The sequence below is a fragment of the Mus pahari genome, chromosome 16, assembly GCF_900095145.1.
Source record: "Mus pahari chromosome 16, PAHARI_EIJ_v1.1, whole genome shotgun sequence".
Taxonomy (NCBI): domain Eukaryota; kingdom Metazoa; phylum Chordata; class Mammalia; order Rodentia; family Muridae; genus Mus; species Mus pahari.
Genome location: NC_034605.1, coordinates 63,286,493 through 63,304,773, shown reverse-complemented (window position 1 = coordinate 63,304,773; position 18,281 = coordinate 63,286,493). Strand labels below are relative to the sequence as shown.

The following is an 18,281-nucleotide window of genomic DNA, read 5'->3' as shown; positions in this document are numbered from 1 at the left end:
CCCTGCTGATGGGTCCATGTGCACACCCCTGCTGATGGATCCAAGTGCACACCCCTGCTGATGGATCCATGTGCACACCCCAGATGATGGGTCCATGTGCACACCCCTGTTGATGGATCCATGTGCACACCCCTGCTGATGGATCCAAGTGCACACCCCTGCTGATGGATCCATGTGCACACCCCAGATGATGGATCCATGTGCACACCCCAGCTGATGGATCCAAGTGCACACCCCTGCTGATGGATCCAAGAACACAATCCCTGAGTCTTGGGTAGTAGGGCTTCATGAGGGGCAGGGTTGGGGATTCCTGAGGGTGATCTCCATATTCTCACCACGGCCACCATTACGCTCAAGGTAAATTTTGGTGAAACTGATTACTGAGGTCCTGGAGATGGAACAGTAGCTCATACATGCCAGTCCAACACTCTACCACTGTGCTGTACCTTCCAGCTCCTGGATATTCTAGAAGCGATGAAGGTGACATGGGTTTCGTATTGCATTTTATTTCAGCCGCTGCTTCTAATATGTCCCTAGTCTTTAATGATTGCTAGCAAGCCAAAATAATAGTAATTCTTCAGGGCATTGCCGGGGACCAGAACAATGACCTTTGTGCAGACCACAGTCAGTAGTGCGAATCTTTAAGAGCACAGCCTAAGAGCGCTCTAGGAACAAGTTCTTTTGCTGGGTGTGGTGGTGCATACCTATAGTCCCAGCACAAGGGAGAGCTGAGGCAAGAGGACTGAGAGTCAAGAGGTCCTAAAAAAGGAAGGAAGAGGAAAACAAGGAGTGGGGAGGAGGGAAAGAGAAAGAATGGGAGGAGGGAAGGAGGAAGAATGGGAGGAGGGAAGGAGGAAGGCAAGGAGAGAAAGGAAAGCAGGAAAAAAATCTTAGAAATTATTGAAAACAAAGTCAAATGCAGCTTCCCAGGACTCCGTTATTCAGCAGCTCTCTGTGCACACGGCTACTTGGATGAAAATAAATAAATAAATAAATAAATAAATACACTGCCAATGTGATGCTTTGGAATGTGGCTTTCTGTTTTTAAAACTCAGTTTTTATTATTTTTTTTAGTTGTGTATATGAATATGTCTATGCCTCGGTGTGTGTGTATGCTTCTGAGTGTGTGTGTGTGTGTGTGTGTGTGTAGAGTATGTGTATGCTTTTATGTGTGTGCCTGTGTGTTTGTGTTTGTGTGTGTTGGAGGATATCTGTGTCTTTGTGTCAATGTGTGTGTGTCTGTGTGTGTGTGTGTGTGCCTCTGTGTGTGTTCATGTGTTTGTATGTGCCTGGAGGGGTGCCAGGGGTAAATGTGTGTATGTGTGTGTATTCCTCTGTGTAGGTATATGTATGTATGTGTGTCTTGTGAGGGGTTGTGCCTGTGCGTGTGTGTTTGTCGGTGTGTGTGTGTGTCCATGAAAACCAAAAGAGATTGTCAGATCCCTCTTGAACTCAGGTAGTTGTGAGGCACCCAACATGAGTATGGAGTGGTGGAAACCATAACTTGGGACTTCTGCAAAAACAGTGTGTGACCTTGACGGCTGGACCATCTCTCTCGCCTCTCTAGGCATCACTGTAGCTTGCAGGGTACAGCAGGGAGAGACTGATGGTAACTTTCCACCTGTAGCACCTCGCCGCCTTCCAGTGGCGATGAAGCTTCTACTGAGCACCAGCCATATTTATATTTCTCCACCTTCTGGGACTCGAGCATGTGGTGTCTTCAGTCACAGGCTCAGACCACCAGGTTATGGAGGACAGCAAACAGCAGCGGCCATAACCTGTAATGTTTGGAGAATCTATGTGCCAACAACTCAGAAAGATGGATTCCATTAGATGTAATCTGTTCTTGGTACTGAGGTTTTATTTTGTAGAATATGGTTGTCTAGTTTGGGTATTGTCTTTCCATTTTAGAGTACCTCCATTTAGATTCTGAGGTGTATGAATGGATCAGGAAATAATCATCCTGAATGAGATGACCCAGACCCAGAAAGAAGAACATTGCATGGTCTCTCTCATATATGGTTATTAGTCTTAAAGCATGTATCGTAGAGATGGGGTAAGCGGTAAGGGGCCATTGGGGAGGAGTGGCCAAGGGGAGGAGGAGATCTTTCAAGAGAAGGGAAATAGAATATAAAGTTATACAGAAAGAAGGGGAGAAGGAACAATTAAAGTGGGTAGAGGTTGGGAGGAAATATGGTGAGGGTTAACTAATACTAAAGGCCTATTACAAACGACATATGGAGACCTTCTACCATAGAGGCTTCCTAAAATATACATGCATATAAATATAAGCAAGTAAAGTCTTTTTTCTTAAAGACACAATCTCAAATAGAAAGCTAACACAGGCTGGCTTAGGTTTCTCAGCCTCTCAGCCTCTCTGCTTAGGTTTCTCGGCCTCTCAGCCTCTCTTATACTGGGATCATAGGCCTGTTCCATTGCAGCTGACTCTGGGGTAGGATTCAACTACACTCGAAGGAACTTTCTAACTCTGAAGCCAGAGTTTGCTTAATTTGCAGGGAAGTTTCCCAATCTGGTTTCTTTTCATCCCACTGAGCATGTCGAGGAGCCTACGGGGCTGTTCTCCAAGTCCTTTCCTGATTCATGAATGCATTATCTCATTCTGTCTCCTTCCCTTTGTGTCCTTGTTACTCTGAACTGTGGGGTATTAAAAAGAGGTGTGTGTGTGTGTGTGTGTGTGTGTGTGTGTGTGTGTGTGTGATGTACAGTGCTAAGTGCTAAGACTGTATCAAACGGGACAGACAGGGTCTACATTTTTCATGGAACTCACAGTTAGTTGGAAGGTCATAGAAATTGGTGATCTATGGCAGTATCATGAAATTAACTGTATTTAATACAATTACTAATCGTGGTGGCTAAAATGCACAAAACATCAGCTTAATCGTCAGAGTCAGAGGTTGTGCCGATCAAAAAGATTTCTAGTCATTAAGTTCCTCACTGTAAGACACAAAAGTCAAGACAACAAACACTCCACAAAAGAGATGAGTCAAAGGGTAAAGCACTTGTGACACTAGCTCAAGGACCTGAGTTCAAATCCCCAGAACCTACATAAAACACAGCAGCACACATCTGTAACCTCAGTGCTCCTACAGCAAAAGGGAAGGCAGACATAGGAAGCTTGTGAACCAGCTAAGCTGGTGTGCTCAGTACCATTCAACAAAGAAATCCTGTGTCAAGCGAGGCTGAAGGCAGAGGCTGAAAAACAAGGTTGATCTCTGATCTCTACACCATGGCCTGTGTGTAGCCATACTGATACACAGGAACATGTCGGTGCACACATGCACAAAAGAAAACAGTCTGACCACTAGGATTTTGTGGGTCCCTTGCCTAGTTGTCCTGTTGCAACCTAATATTGGTAATATACAGGACTAAATTTCACCTTTCCCAAATTAGCTTTAAAATCAGACTGAGATGGTAGAATGGCAGCTGTTGTGGGTTTGCAGCCACGGTGCTGAGCCAGTGCGCTGAGCCGGTGATCAGTGTGGAGTTTCATTTTAGGAGGATGATATAGTCCTATGGAAGGAGGATGATAACAACTATACAACAGGCCCACAGTTGGCTGCCCTGCTCATTGCTTCTCTTAGGGATTCTGTGATAAACACCAAGACCAAAAGCAACACAGGGAGAAGGTTTCTATCAACTTACAACTCTCAGGTCACACCTAATCACTGAGGGAAGTCAGGACAGAAACTCAAAACCAGCAAGAACCTGGAGACAGAAGCATCAGTGCAGAGACCGTGGAGGGGCGCTGCTCACTGGCTTGTTCCTCATGGCTTGCCTATCCTGCTTCCTTATACAGCCCAGGCCCACCTGTCCAGCGGTAGCACTGTCCACATCAATTAGTAAACAAGAAAAATGCCTACAGGCCAACCTGGTGGGGGCCGTTTTCATAACTGAGGTTCCCTCTTCTCAAATAACTCTTGCTTGTGTCAAGTTGACCAAAAACTAACCAGGACATCATTTGATTACAACACCTGAAAAAGGCTACTTCCAGAGGGAAGGGTTTATCTGGCTCAAGGTTGAGGGAACACATCCGATCACGACAGCACAAGCATGGCAACGGGAGCGTACTTGTTATGACTCCAGGGAAACAGGAAGCAGACACTGAACAGGAAGTGGGGAGAAGTGATAAACCTCAAAGCCCAGTGTGACGTACTTCTTCCCATAAAGCTGCACTTCCCAAGGTTCCACAGCCTCAAACAGAACCTCCTGGGGACCTAACTACTCAAACGCATAAGCCTGAGAGGAAATAGCACAGGTCCGAGACTACAGGCTTTGATTATCACCCACCCTATTTTAGAGCTGTTTCCCTATCGTGGGTGGAGCTGGTACATTCTGTCTTCTTGCAAAACGCTTCCCTCTTCCTAGGTGGGATGCTTGGCAAGGTTCCAAAGGCTATCCCAGGTCCAGAGAGCCCCAAGAGCAACCAGGTTGGAACAGAGAGACTCCTGTAGGGCCGCACGGCCCTCCTGCTGGCCGTCCTGGCCAGGCTCCAGACTCTCGACCTAGCCTTGGAGAAGGTGGGACCATGGTTAAGGTCAGGCATACCCTCCACAGTATCACATCTCCCAGACAGGCTGAAAGCTGAGCTGGCTGAGCAAGTCTCCTCCCGGTTGTCTTTGAATTTGATCTTGGGTATCACAGGACCTCCTCACCCTGGCAGCAGAGATTATTGCAGAGTGTAGCTGCTCATCTAGATCCTAGCTGTGATGGCCACAGAGGCATCTGAGCCTTGCATCTGAGGCAGGCTAGACTCTCCTGTGTCCATCAGCCAAGCTTGAGACCCAGAGAAGACAGAAAACCGAGTTGGTTATCTTCGGAGGGCCCTCCTCTCGGCTCTGCGCAGTCAGTCTGGTTTGGTTACAGCTTCTCCATGTCACCATATCAGGACCCAGTCTGCCCTGAATAAGGTCATGATGCTCACTGCTTTCTGATATCTGAGCATTTCCTCTTTCACCTGCAGTTCTGGGAGGCTTGCTCCCAACCTGTCACTTCTCACCAAGGCCAAGGAATAAAGGACAGTTTCCCCAGTACCTCTTTTCTGTGCTGTCCCTGGTACCAGGCTGTCAGGCTTTGTATCTTCAAGGATTTCATTATTAACCACTCAGACAAACCACAGAAGGGCCTTTAAAAAAATCTAAATTAACAAGATGAGGTGGTGTCTTAATTAGCTTTCCACTATGGAAACAGGATACCCAAGACTGGATAATTTATAAAGAGAAGAAAATGATGGTTCGGCTTCACAGTTCCAGAAGCCAAGATGGTGACACGTGTTACTGCAGACATACAAGAAAAGTGGAAAGGGGGAGAGGCAGGTGCGAAGAGAAGAGACAGCGGCCTGACGCCTGAGACAGCTAACCCACTCGTGTGAGAAAATTACTGAGCCATTCAAGAGTTTTAAGGAGGTCAAATCATATCCACGATGGTACCAGTTTTAACAAAGACTTGTGGCTTATCCACACTGCCTCCTGGTACAACAAGAGTGACAGAGAGGAAGCACAGCAGATGCAGGATCTCAGCAGCCTGGTCTTCAGGCCCACAGAGGAACTCATTCAATATCCACCCCCAGGTTAGCTCCTACCCTCAGTGTTAGGGTATCTATCAACAACAACAACAACAACAGAACACCAAAGTCATATGTTCATATGTTTCCAAAAACACTCCCAGTAGACCAGGCAAACTGAATCATGGGAAAGACCTGTTCAAAAGGAGAAGAGAAAAATGACGGCACTAAGACCTTTTCCTTTACACCAGAGATGTCCATTCTTAAATATCTCAAACCAGCCACCTGTGCAAGAAGTCATTTCGCACAGTGGGGTGAATTTGCAAAGGGACACACTTCACCACCTCCTGTAGAGCCTCACCTTTGTAGGCAGCTCCTCCAAAGCAGATCCAGACAGAGCCTAAAACATACATGGGGGACCCAGGCTGGGAACAGATCTATACACCAGGTCTTACCCTCATGTCTACCAGGAGTAAAGTCTTCACTGCGCCCCCTAGGGATGAGGAGGACCCTGACTCAGAGGGTGCAATGACTCAGGTAGAACACTGCCTGCTTGTCTCCAGAGTGAGGGGTAATCTGTCTGAAAATCTATGTGTGTGCATGCTCTATCTTAGGGGTAGAGGCCAGAGAACAACCTTGGTTTTCTTTCCTCAGGCACTATCTACCTTTCTGCATCTTAATACAGTGCATGTCACTGGCCAGAAATGTGCTAAGTAAGCTGTGCTGGCTGGCCAGTAGACACCAGAAATTATTTGTCTCTACCAGGCTGGAAGTGCAAGCCCAGTGGGTCACTAGCACCTGCTTTCTTTTTATTCGGGGTTCTGGTAAGTGAACTCAGGACTTCCTACCGTACCTGCTTAACCTTCTGAATAGCTCTTGAGATTCCGCTGTTGGAGAATCAAATGAGTAGTATCAGTGTTTGGTATGAAATGAAATGAAATGAAATGAAATGAAATGAAAGAAAGAAAGAAAGAAAGAAAGAAAGAAAGAAAGAAAGAAAGAAAGAAAGAAAGAGAGAGAGGGGGGAGGGAGGGAGGGAGGGAGAGAGGGAGGGAAGGAAGGAAGGAGGGAAAACCAATTCCATTTTTCAATTACCAAATGTCTTTTATTGATCGTGTTACCATGCTTATATTTTGTAGGCTAAGAGACACAAGAATAAGACAACAAGTGTGATGTAAAAAAAAAAAAAAAAAAAAACTGACTTGAACGATATGTTGAAGGTATTTGCTGGTGTTTCATATAAAAATGATCATGACAAACTTTAACCTACTTCAAATCCCGAAGAGTACACCTGTGAAACTGTTGGTAGCAGTTCCTGAGAATTCTTACATCAAGCCGGAGCCTTCTAAATTGCATGTTTATTTGAGTAAAGCATTCAGTGAATCGGCAGAGATTAGCTTTAAGTTTCTGCACTTATTAAGACTACAGAACTGCCAGTGCCGAGCCTTAATTTTCACTTAATTTGGGAACATGCCTCGACCACTCAGCTGTTCTCCTACCTCGCCACCACCAGCGCATTTTCAAGTCCCATTTTCTCCAGAGGATGTGGGAAGTGAAGAAGAGTCAAGTCTGGTGGGTGGAGAATGGGAAGTCTTAGAGTGTAAACCATTTTCAAAACAGAAATAAAAAATAAAAAGAACAAGAGAAATGTAGTTCACACAACAATGAGAGGGGAGCAGACCAGGAGAAAAGGAAGGAGGAGACAGAATAGGAGACGGGTGCCTCTCCTATCCCGGCCACTTCCTCTCTACAGAATCCACAGAGGCTGCTGCAAGCCATTTTTCTCTGGCTCCCACTGCCTCCTGATCCACCCTATGTGACACAGAGGACCCTGTCCTGTTGGGAGCTGTGAGCATTCTTTCCACTGGCAGAAATGTGTCTGTCATGCTGGCCTCACTGTACCTGAATTAAAAACAAAAAGCCACACTAAGGCAGTTTGCCTCCATCACACCCAGCCTCTCAGACTTCTCAGAGGACCACCTCAGCAGGGCAGGAGAGGGACTTCCAAAAGTACGGCTCGCTACCTGTGCACCATGGGAGATGCCATAATCTCAAGTAGCTGCCAGAGATTACTAACAGCAGTTTGGTGGTCTGCTCCAAAACCGTTTCTAAAGTTCATGGTGCACTTCATCACACCTCCCCAGAAAGCTTGTTCTGCAAAAAGAAACACCACGCAGCCTCGGGGCAGCCTGGAATCAGTGATAACAGGTCGTGTGATCCCAGAGGCATGCTGGAGGTAGAGGTAAACGGACTTCTGCTGAGTTAGCCCAGCTTGGGCTACACAGTGAGAGCCTGTCTCAAAAACAGAAAGTAGGGTTGGGGCACGTTAAGGCCTCAGCTGGTCTAACTGCTCTGTATTTGTGACAAAATTATATGGAGGCTGACAGCATCTTCAAGGTAGGAAGGCAAACATCCAAAGCAGCCAATCACCCGCTCCATGTCACCCAGGGGATGGTACCACCCACACTGCTGAAGACAAGGGGCTTCCTTAAGTCTGACGAGGTGTGTGCAATGGCTTAGCTGCCAGAGAGCAAAGCGTAGGAACCCAGAGAGATTTCTTCATCTTTCCAGTTAGCAAAACGCCTTTCCTGAATCTTACAGCACAGGTGGGAGACTATGTCACTATTAAGCACTCACTGAAAAATTACCACTGTCTATTTTTCCCACACCCCCAGTTTGAAGTCCTATGTGCTTAATCTATCTCTTCCCAAGCAGAGGCAGGTCCTTACTAATAAACACAAATGTCACAGTGTGGCATGGTGGTGCACACCTTTAGTGTCAGCACAGGAGAATCACCATGAGTTTGAGGCCAGCTTGACCTACATAACGTGTTGCAGGCCATCCAGGGCTACATAGTGAGAGCCTATATTATAAATAATAAATAAATAAATAAATAAACAAACAAACAATAAACAAAGTTGTAGTCACTTGCACTTCAAAATCACTTGTCTTCAAAACTGTGCTGATTATATCTTGAAAAGAAATGCTGGATAAGTTTTCTAGAAAGTATGTATAAACATACTATGCACACAAATAAACCATATATTACTATGCATGCATGTACACAATTGTGCATGTAAATACACATATACACACATGATCACATATTCCCAGGTACTACATATTATTATTTATTTACTTATATATTTTGAGTCTTTTAAGACAGGGTTTCATGTAGCTCAGGCTAGCCTTGAGCTCATTAAATAGCCAAGGATAGCCTTCAACTCCTGATCCTTCTGCCTCTGCCTTACCAGTGCTGGGACTACAGGCATAAGCCCCATGAAATCCATATATTCTTTAGATATAAGCTTTTATATCCCTGAAAGCCATAGTTAGAAACAAAGATCTGAGAAGTTCACTAGTTTATCTTCATGTCAATAAATGATGATAAAACAAAATTCCTGAGTGAAGTTTCACCGAGCTAGTGTGGAATCCCCACCCTGGCTCCCTTGCTTTTTCTAACCCTTGAGGAATGCGGGGCTGGGAAACAGATGAGCTGTTAAGAACACTGGATGCTCTTACCGAGGACCAGGTTCCATCCCAGCACCTACTTGGCAGCTTGACAACTAAGTCCAGTTCCAGAGGATCCAACACCCTCCTATGGCTTCTGTAGACCTCAGGCACATACATAATGCAAAAGGCTTATATAGGTGGGCAAAATACCCAGACACATAAAAACAGTTACGGGGTTTTTTTGGTTTTGTTTGTTTTGTTTTGTTTTTTGTTTTGTTTTGTTTTGTTTTTTAATGTTTAAGCTTGAGTTAACAAACTGTCTTACTCATACTGTTTAAGCTAATCTAGGACACACTCACTCATATGTGATCCTCTTTGGAGAGACTATACATGAGGTCATCTCCTAGCCAGATCCACTAGGCACTCTATATTTACAATGTATGCCTTTGTTATCTCAACATAAGCTTGCCATTAAATAACAGAAACCACTAATTAAGGTCACGCAATGTCTTCAGAGTCCTTGGTCATTAAAATCTCCGGCACTAAATTATAATGAGCAGGATCCAAGCTCACATCACTATGATGCGTCAATTCTGGCCATATAAAAAGGAATCCTTCAAAATTTTCCTGAGCGTGTATCATCTTACCCAGCTCACAAACCGTACAGTAGAATTCCTCAGATAAGGACAACTGATGTCACAGAACACACAAGGGGGACACGGTAGGACGACCCTGGGGATCATTCTTGGCTTGTGTTACTCTTACTAACTACATCAGAGTGCACCTCTGGCTTCAGAAAATCCAGGTCAATACATTTAAGAAATAGAGTTCAGAGCTGCGAGGGGGCGGGGGGGGGTGTGACTCGGTTGATCAAGTACCTTGCCTCATATGGAAGACGCCCAGGGTTCTGTCTCTAGCACCACATAAGCTGGATGTGGTGAGAAGTGGAGTTGGGGGGTCACCCATAACTACAAAGAGTTCCAGGCCAAAATGGACTATGTGAGACTCCACCTTGAATACGGGAAGGGGGTCAACAGTTATAAGCAACAGGACCTGGCCCCATAAAATGTTGTTAATTGTCTGTATGGAGGAAGAAAAACAATATGCTGTTTAGCTGGTGATTATGCATCCCACTTCCCCTCATCCCTCTTCCCTGTGATGAAGGCCCTTTCCTTACAGGATTATTGGCTCTACCAAGCCTTAGCTGAGCCATCTCAGCCACAGCGAAGCACTGTTTTACATACAAGGAAAACTAACTGGTGTTTTTTAAATGTCTTTTACACTGCATCTCAAACTTGCTTCATACACCATATGCCATATCCTAAATCATAACTGTTTAAAAAAAAAAAAAAAAAAACAATTCCCATAGATCTACATGATTCACTACGAAAGCATTGAAATAGCTCATTTCCTATTGTCACTATACAGTCTGATTACAGTATTTAATTATAGGAAGACACGCTAACTAGCCGAGTTACAAGAATCACTATCTGTAATTATGACATCATTTCACGGGTGTCCACGGGCTCCGCCATGACGAGGGCGACCGAGTATGTCATTTGAGGTCTGGTGGTGGCTCTGCATTTAGATGCAGAGCTCTAAATTCAAAGCTAGGATCTGCCCGTGGGAAAGATCATACAACATTTGTCTTTCGGGATCTGGGTCACCCCACACAGTAATTCAAGCCGTCTTCCTACAAATTTCATAGTTTCTCTTTTTCTGCACACTTTCATTATCTACTCATCAGCTGAGAGACATCTAGGATAATTCTATTTCCTGGTGCTTGCAAATAGAACAGCAATGAACAATGAACATGGACATGCAGATTATCATTGCCATGGGGCCCTCTGGGCATACGCCTAGGAGTGGTATAGCTGGGTCATTCTATAGAGTTCTGCTTTAACCTTTTCTTTTCTTTTCTTTTCTTTTTCTTTCTTTCTTTCTTTCTTTCTTTCATTCATTCATTTTTTTTTTTTTAATGCACATTGATGTTTTACCTGCATGTGTGTCTGGGTGAAGGTGTCAGATCTTGCAGTTATAGCTGGCACATGGGTGCTGAGAATTGAATGGGGGGTCCTCAGGAAGAACATTCAGTGCTCTTTTTTTTTTTTTAAGATTTATTTATTTATTCTATGTAAGTACACTCCAGAAGAGGGAGTCAGATCTTGTTACGGATGGTTGTGAGCCACCATGTGGTTGCTGGGATTTGAACTCCGGACCTTCGGAAGAGCAGTCGGTGCTCTTACCCACTGAGCCATCTCACCAACCCATTCAGTGCTCTTAACCACTGAGCCATCTCTCCAGTCCCCCTGTGTTAACCTCTTTAAGAAACCTTCCTACTGACCTCCATAGTGGCTGTACAGTCTCCATTCCCACCAACAGTGGATAGAGTTCTTTTCCCTAGAACCTTGCCAGCATCTGCTCTTATTTGATTTTATGGGCTGAGATAAAAATCTCAAAGTGGTCTCACTTTGCACGTCCCTGCTGGTTCATAATAAACAACATCATTTTAAAGATGGGCTAAGTCAAACCTGAAAAGATAAAGCAACAGATACCAACAAAATGTAACTGCATCAAATTGGAAAAACACTAACACATAAGCTAAACACACACACACACACACACAAACACACACTCAATAGATTTCAACAACAAAACCTACCAAGTTAGCAATAGCAACAGCTATGCAAGTCTCAACTGTACATTGATATGTATTTAAAAGGTGGCATGTGAAAATGTGCCCTGGAGAGACCCAAACACTTCTTAATGCCATCACCAATCTGAAGACAAACTCACTTCTTTTCTACATTTATTCTCTGCTTAAACACCAAAGTCACATGTCACTCTGATCTACACAGGCTGTGGCTGGCTGGACCTCTCCATATTCCTCTGGTATTGAGGAAAAAAAAAAGCCACTGATCCTTGGAATGAACATGAATTCTTTAGGGTAAGTGTGAGCCAGAAACTGTCTTCAAGGAGTAAAAATAGCAAACAAAATTCATTTAATTAAATGAACACACTACCATGGCGGACCACTGTTGCCAGCATCCACACCAAACCACTTGCAACTCCAGCACCAGGGGGATCCCACAGTTCTGGACCCTGCTCTCACCTGCAGATCCTACATACAGACACATATTATTTAAAACAGTTAAGAAATTTTAAAACCTCTCTTCGTAGATTCATGCAGCTCTCGGGCCTCATCAGAGACGTTTCTTATCTCGGTGGATGGTGGCTAATACAGAAACTCACAGCTGGTCAAAGTACAGAGAACAAGTAACCGGGGCTGCTCAACCACAGATGGGGCTCAGGGACCATCTCAGAAGAAAGGGCATGAAGATTTAAGAGCCAGAGGCGGGGAGGACCAGGGCAAAGCAGTGTCTTCGGGGACATCAGGACCACGCCCTCATGAACTCACAGTGACCATGAATGAGACCTGCACAAATCCAAGCCAGATGACACTCTATCATGAAGTGAGAAGGGTTCATGAGTTGACTGAGGAGCTGTGGACAGATGACAGCTTCTGGGGGTGTGGCTGCTGGCAAGTGGCGCACCCCACAAGGGGCCCTACACCCACACACGGGCAGCACAAAGTGGAGTCGATGGGTTCTTGACACCAACTTGGGGGATAGGAAGGTGAGGATGGATCTAAGAGGGGTTAAGGAAAAAGATGAAGCGAACATGATCATATACCACATGAGATTTCCAAAGACATAAAACTATCTACCTCAAAAAACCCACTAACAAGAATATGATGAATTGATTTACTTATCTTTATGTTAACAGAATATAACTTCAGGGTGTCTTTTTTCTTTATGCTTGTTCATGTGTGTGCATGTTTTGCTTGTGTGTCTGTGCACCATATAAACGCCTGCTGTCCACAGCGGTCAAGAGCATCAGATTCCCTGGAACTGGAGTTATAGGCAGTGTAGCTCCCTCATGGAAGCTGGGAACAAACCGAGCAAGTGTCCTTAACTGCTGAGCCATCACTCCTGCCTCACTTCAAGTGTTTTTTTGATGGATTAGACCTACAGTAATAGCCTTGTCCCAAAGGCCCACCTGGGCTTTATTGTTAAGCAAGAATAAATTGCTGGGTAATGTGTATATCTCATCTCTACAAACACGCAGTAGGGGCTGTGCCTCCACGTGTGTGCACATGTACAGAAGAATGGTGGCAGAGTGCATGAAGCTAAAAAAGATTTTTTAAAGGGATGTTCCACTTGATGCTATAATTTTGCCTTCTTATGACAATGGACAGGCATCAGTATTTTTACATCCTGAAAAATCCCTGTGTCGTAATTAAACTGGGCTGAGGTCCGAAGGCAACGTTCTTCCTAGCCGGTACTCACTTCAACGTGACGTTTATTGCAAAAGCTGAGAGTGAATTTCTGTGATCTGTCCGCCTCAGCCTGAATTTTTATTCGACTATTACTCATGGGTCATGCATACTCCAGGCATGAAGATGATAAAGACGCGGGTGCTCAGAGGCTCACAGCAACTGCAGCTGGGCACAACATGGGTTGGTTCGGCACGACCACACAACATCCTGTTGGCAGCCAAAATTAAACTGACTTAACAGCAGGCAGGAAAGGCATGTGAAACCTAAGCACCCTAAACCACAAAGCTCTATATGCTAAGTCAGACAACAGACATGGAGCCTGGTGACAAGCCTGGAGTCCAGCAGAGGATCCCAGGGGCTACCAAAACAAAAACTCCGACACACGAAAGACAATAATAATAATAAAGAAACAACTGTCTTAAACCTCAATAATTGTTTAGAGACTGGGTTCCCTGTGTAGTCCGGGCTGACCTGGAACTCACTATGTAGACCAGACTAGCCTCACACTCAGAGAGATTCCCCTGCCTCTGCCCCTTGAGTGCTCGGATTGAAGGCATTCATCACCTCACTTGCCAGTAACTGTTCTAAGATCCTGTAACTCCCATTTTTATTATTAGACTTAACTTAAGCTAACAGGTAGAGCACATCTTCTCCATGTGGCTCAACAGAGTAGCATGACATGCTTCTCAGAATGTAGCCAAATGGACAGTCTAACCATCAAAGAGGCAGTACAGCTAATTCCTGAAGCAGAATAAAGTCAGCAAACTGTTTATAAATCCAAACAATTCATTGCTGTCTTGTGATTTGTTTTATTTTCATGTACAGTAACATCAGCGCTTAGTTAATCAGATGAAGGGCTGCACATTCATTCTCCGGCCACAGTTGTCTCGGCTATGTGTGACAACTCTCAGAAAATCACCAGACTTTCTGAGCAGTAAGCCGTTGACATAAATACTGGTTTTTACTGGTTTAATGTTTTCAAAGAATTGTGTTTAAACTTCTGCCCTAATAATACATTTCAAGACAAATGAGCATGTAGTCAGAGGTTTGGGGATTTATAGAGGCCTTCAGGGAGAAGATAACAGCCCAGAAGAGCAATGGCTGCCACAGCCTTCCCATCTACAACAGGATGTGGATTTGCAAGCCAAGCCAGTGCGCTCAGCTATGCAGGAAATAGTCGGACAAGGATGACCAACTCTTTAGGAGGAATGAGAAGCGAAGATTATACCAGTTTTCTTCCTGATGGCTGCTGTGTATGGGGGGTCAAGTCTGTCATTTTACAATGCACTTCAAAAAAGCAGACCCTGAGCTGCTCTCTAGAGCTGCTATTTGGCTCAATTATTAGATAATACTTCTGTGAGAAATTATCATCTTGGATTTCCTCTGCAAAGATCCCGAAAGGACGGCCTGGGTGCTCATTTCAATGCTGACATGGAGATTGCAGCTTTGGCTTTAATTAGAATCCTTCTGACCTTAAAGCAAGGCTGGGAAGATGGTGAAGTCTTTAAGCCATCAGCAGCTACAAAGCATTTTAACCAGTGAAGCAGCTGGGATTCCCATGGGGTGGGGGTTGGAGGCTGCAGTCACTGCTCTCACAGGCAGCATGGAATGGGGCTCCCCCATCCCCGGTTTGCCTGGGGCTTTGTTCTCTGATGTTTATAGCTTTAGGGGCCTGATATCATCAGGCTGCCTGGAACCAATCTGGTCCTCACTGTGGCTGTCTTCTAACTTTACAGATGCTCCGTTTTTATAGCCACTTCAGAAGCCCCCTCCATCTGAAACAGGTTTAGACGAGCATCCTTTCTGGAATTCTTCCTGGATCCTCCAAAGGCAAACACGCCTATGAGTATGCACGCTGGATCTATCACATGTAACAGCATACACAAACAAGATGCTCCACATAGGTACATGACAGTTTCACATACACATGTGAAGCCAGCATATGTTGTCACATACTCCATAACCAAATGCACAAAATTCACATACCACATCAATCTCACTCACGCACAAACACGCATACCACTTATTGACACACGCTACACAAACAACGTATATATATTACACACAGAATACACATCACACACACACACACACACATCATCATCATCATCATCATCATCATCATCATCATCTGCTTTGCATATACACCATGCCAAACAGATTTGCTATATAACTGTTGATATATCTGTTGGCTACTGGAAGCTTCAAGACCAGTGAGAGTGCATATCCTGAGCTGGAGACATGGCTCAGAAGTTAAAATCGCCTGCTGCTGAGGACTGAATTCAGCTTCGAGCACTCTCAAGTCAGCTGGCAACTGTCTGTAACTCCACTCCAAGAGATCAGATGGCCTCTGGATGCACATACATATGCCATTCCCTCACACGTACACATAAATAGAATACTTTGTTTAAAAAAAAAAATAAGAGGACATTTCTTTAACTTCAAGGTTTTCAAAGTAAAATCTAATTTAAAACAATTATTCTTAGCCAGGTAGTGGTGTTTACACATCTAATCCCAGCACTCAAGAGGCAGAGCCAGGAAGATCTCTGAGTTTAAGGCATGGTCTTCAGATTGAGTTCAGGACACACAAGGCTACACACACACACACACACACACACACACACACAATAACAACAAAACCCAGCAATTCCAGATGGTAAAGCTATACTAATACATAAGCAAAGTATAAAAAGACAGGATAATTAAGAACTATTCCCTATCCCCGGATTTATATATTATTATTGTGCCCATTCAAGAGGATCAAAAAAAACAAATAAAGGTAAGAAATGTAGTTTGTGAGAAACAAAGGAAACGCTGCCCAACACTGGTTTTATTTAAGGCTTATATAGTCCCGTGGGTTGGAACCAGGGAGCCAGAACTGGTTGGAGTGCCTTATTTATTACTGAATTATTTATTGATTCAATTAAAACTATTGTCTCCAAGATATTTTCCAATTCCCATATGACTTGTGGATCTGTTCTCTTGTTCCTAGTCAATTCAACTATCAGAATTTAGGCTCTTGGTTTTTACATCAATCCAGACAGATAAAAGCTTTGAACTCCTGAGCATTTCCCTGGAGGGAAGAGCCTGTCCCAGGAGTGACCTCTGAGGTCACCACAAGCTCCTTCCTCAGTGTCACCAGAACACTCTGACTTGTGGATGGGGGTGAGGAGTGAGTTACACAGCCTGTGCTGTCTCATCGTGAAGATGCATTTGTAAACCCTCTGTGGCTGTGGAGACAGATCCAAAGAGAAAAGCAGAAAACACACCAAACCTTACAAACCTCCAGGCTGGGACCTGTCCTAAACTCAGAGGCTGTTTGTCCCATGACTCCTGACCTGGAAAGCTCCCTGGGACCCAAACTGAACAGAAAGAAGGCAAGTGGGGAGAGGAGCCCCAAGAACAGGCAGGGGTGACCCTCCATTGATTTCTTCTGGTGTGGAAATTATGGAACATGTACGGGCAGAAGGAAGAAAGTGTAAACACCTAAGGTTGGAAATGAGGGCCTGCTTAGTACAAGGGAACGCCCAGTATAGAGAATGCTCTAGGGAATTTTCTCCAGAAATACCAAAAGTAACAAAATAAAAATAAACCACTTGGATGTGTGCTTTTATGTGAGGCCAATCACTACCATCAGCACCACCAGCCTGTGCTCTGCTTTATGTGACCAGTCTCCCTTCCCCTGCATACACAGAAACATATAAGAGGGCCTCACATCTCTGGAGAAGGGCATTTAGTACACTGTCTCATCTATTTATTGAAAAAAGTATATATTTTACACAACAATTTTATTTTACTTTATTTTTGGTTTTTGTTTGTTTTGCTTTTTGGTTTTTTTGTGTTTTGGTTTGGTTTTGGTTTTGGTGACAGGGTTTCTCTGTGTAGCTCTGGCTGTCCTAGAACTCACTCTGTAGATCAAGCTGGCCTTGAACTCAGAAATCCGCCTGCCTCTGTCTCCCAAGTGCTGGAATTAAAGACGTGCGCCACCTCTGCCTGGCTACACAACAATTTTATGAAGAGTCATCAAAGCTTATGAGCCTGTGCTCCTCTAAGATATCCTTGGCCATTCCTGCAAAACAAAGGCACATAAGAATCCGAGGAGAGACACATGTCAGTGTACCAGAGACAGAGAGAGGTTCATTGACAGAAGAAAATCTGTTGGCACTATCACCACATTAGAGTTACAAGTGGCAGTCATTTACAGTGGGAGACTCTGAGCAGTTTCAATTTTACACCCTTTTAAAAGTCACATTCCAGATATGGTGTGACCTATATCTGCTCAATTCACCTAGAAGACAGCCACTAGGCACTAGAACCTGCCCTCAAGCCCTGGACATGGGGCATTGCTCAGGTCATGCTGAGGGAACAGTAATCCAGAGGCCAGCAGAGGCCACTACCATTACCACAGGTGGAACACATCAGGGCTTCCCCTGAACTTGACAATCAGAAAAGATGTCTCCCTCATCTGTTTCTCTACCCACATCAATCGCGGGTTTCACAATGTAGGACCTGATGGAGAATTGGTCTTTAATAATCTCCTGAATAGCATGTCTTCCCAAAGTGCCCTGGAAATGCATCAAACAATGGCATCAGCTATTAACAAGCGGAACAAGCAAGAACACTTCCCAGTTTTCAAACAAGGGCCTCAACAAAAATGCATGTAAATCAAAGCCAGTTTACCCTACAAAGGTGTCTGCTGAGCGGAGCGCTGAACACACTTAGCCTTCATTTGCTGACATCCACTCAGTGACTCAGGTTCTAGGGGAAGGGAATGTACAGGGAGAGGAGCCGAGACGATGCCTGGGGTCAGCTCTCTGTGAGCAGCCTCAGAAGACACCAGATGTCACAAGCTCCCCTGACACGGGGCCGAGTGTCACAAAGCCTACCAAGGTAGCTTCTACTAAAAGTCATCAGAAATGATAATATATCAAAGAAAGTATGGAGGGAGGGAGGGAGGGAGGGAGGGAG

At 44.6% G+C, this 18,281-nt stretch overlaps 1 protein-coding gene across 5 annotated transcripts in view; it reads right to left on the bottom strand.

The window, feature by feature from the left end:
• Dapk1 (death associated protein kinase 1) overlaps positions 1-18,281 on the bottom strand; it is a 168,147-nt gene that overhangs the window by 120,226 nt on the left and 29,640 nt on the right. The gene's annotated exons all lie outside the window — the stretch shown is intronic.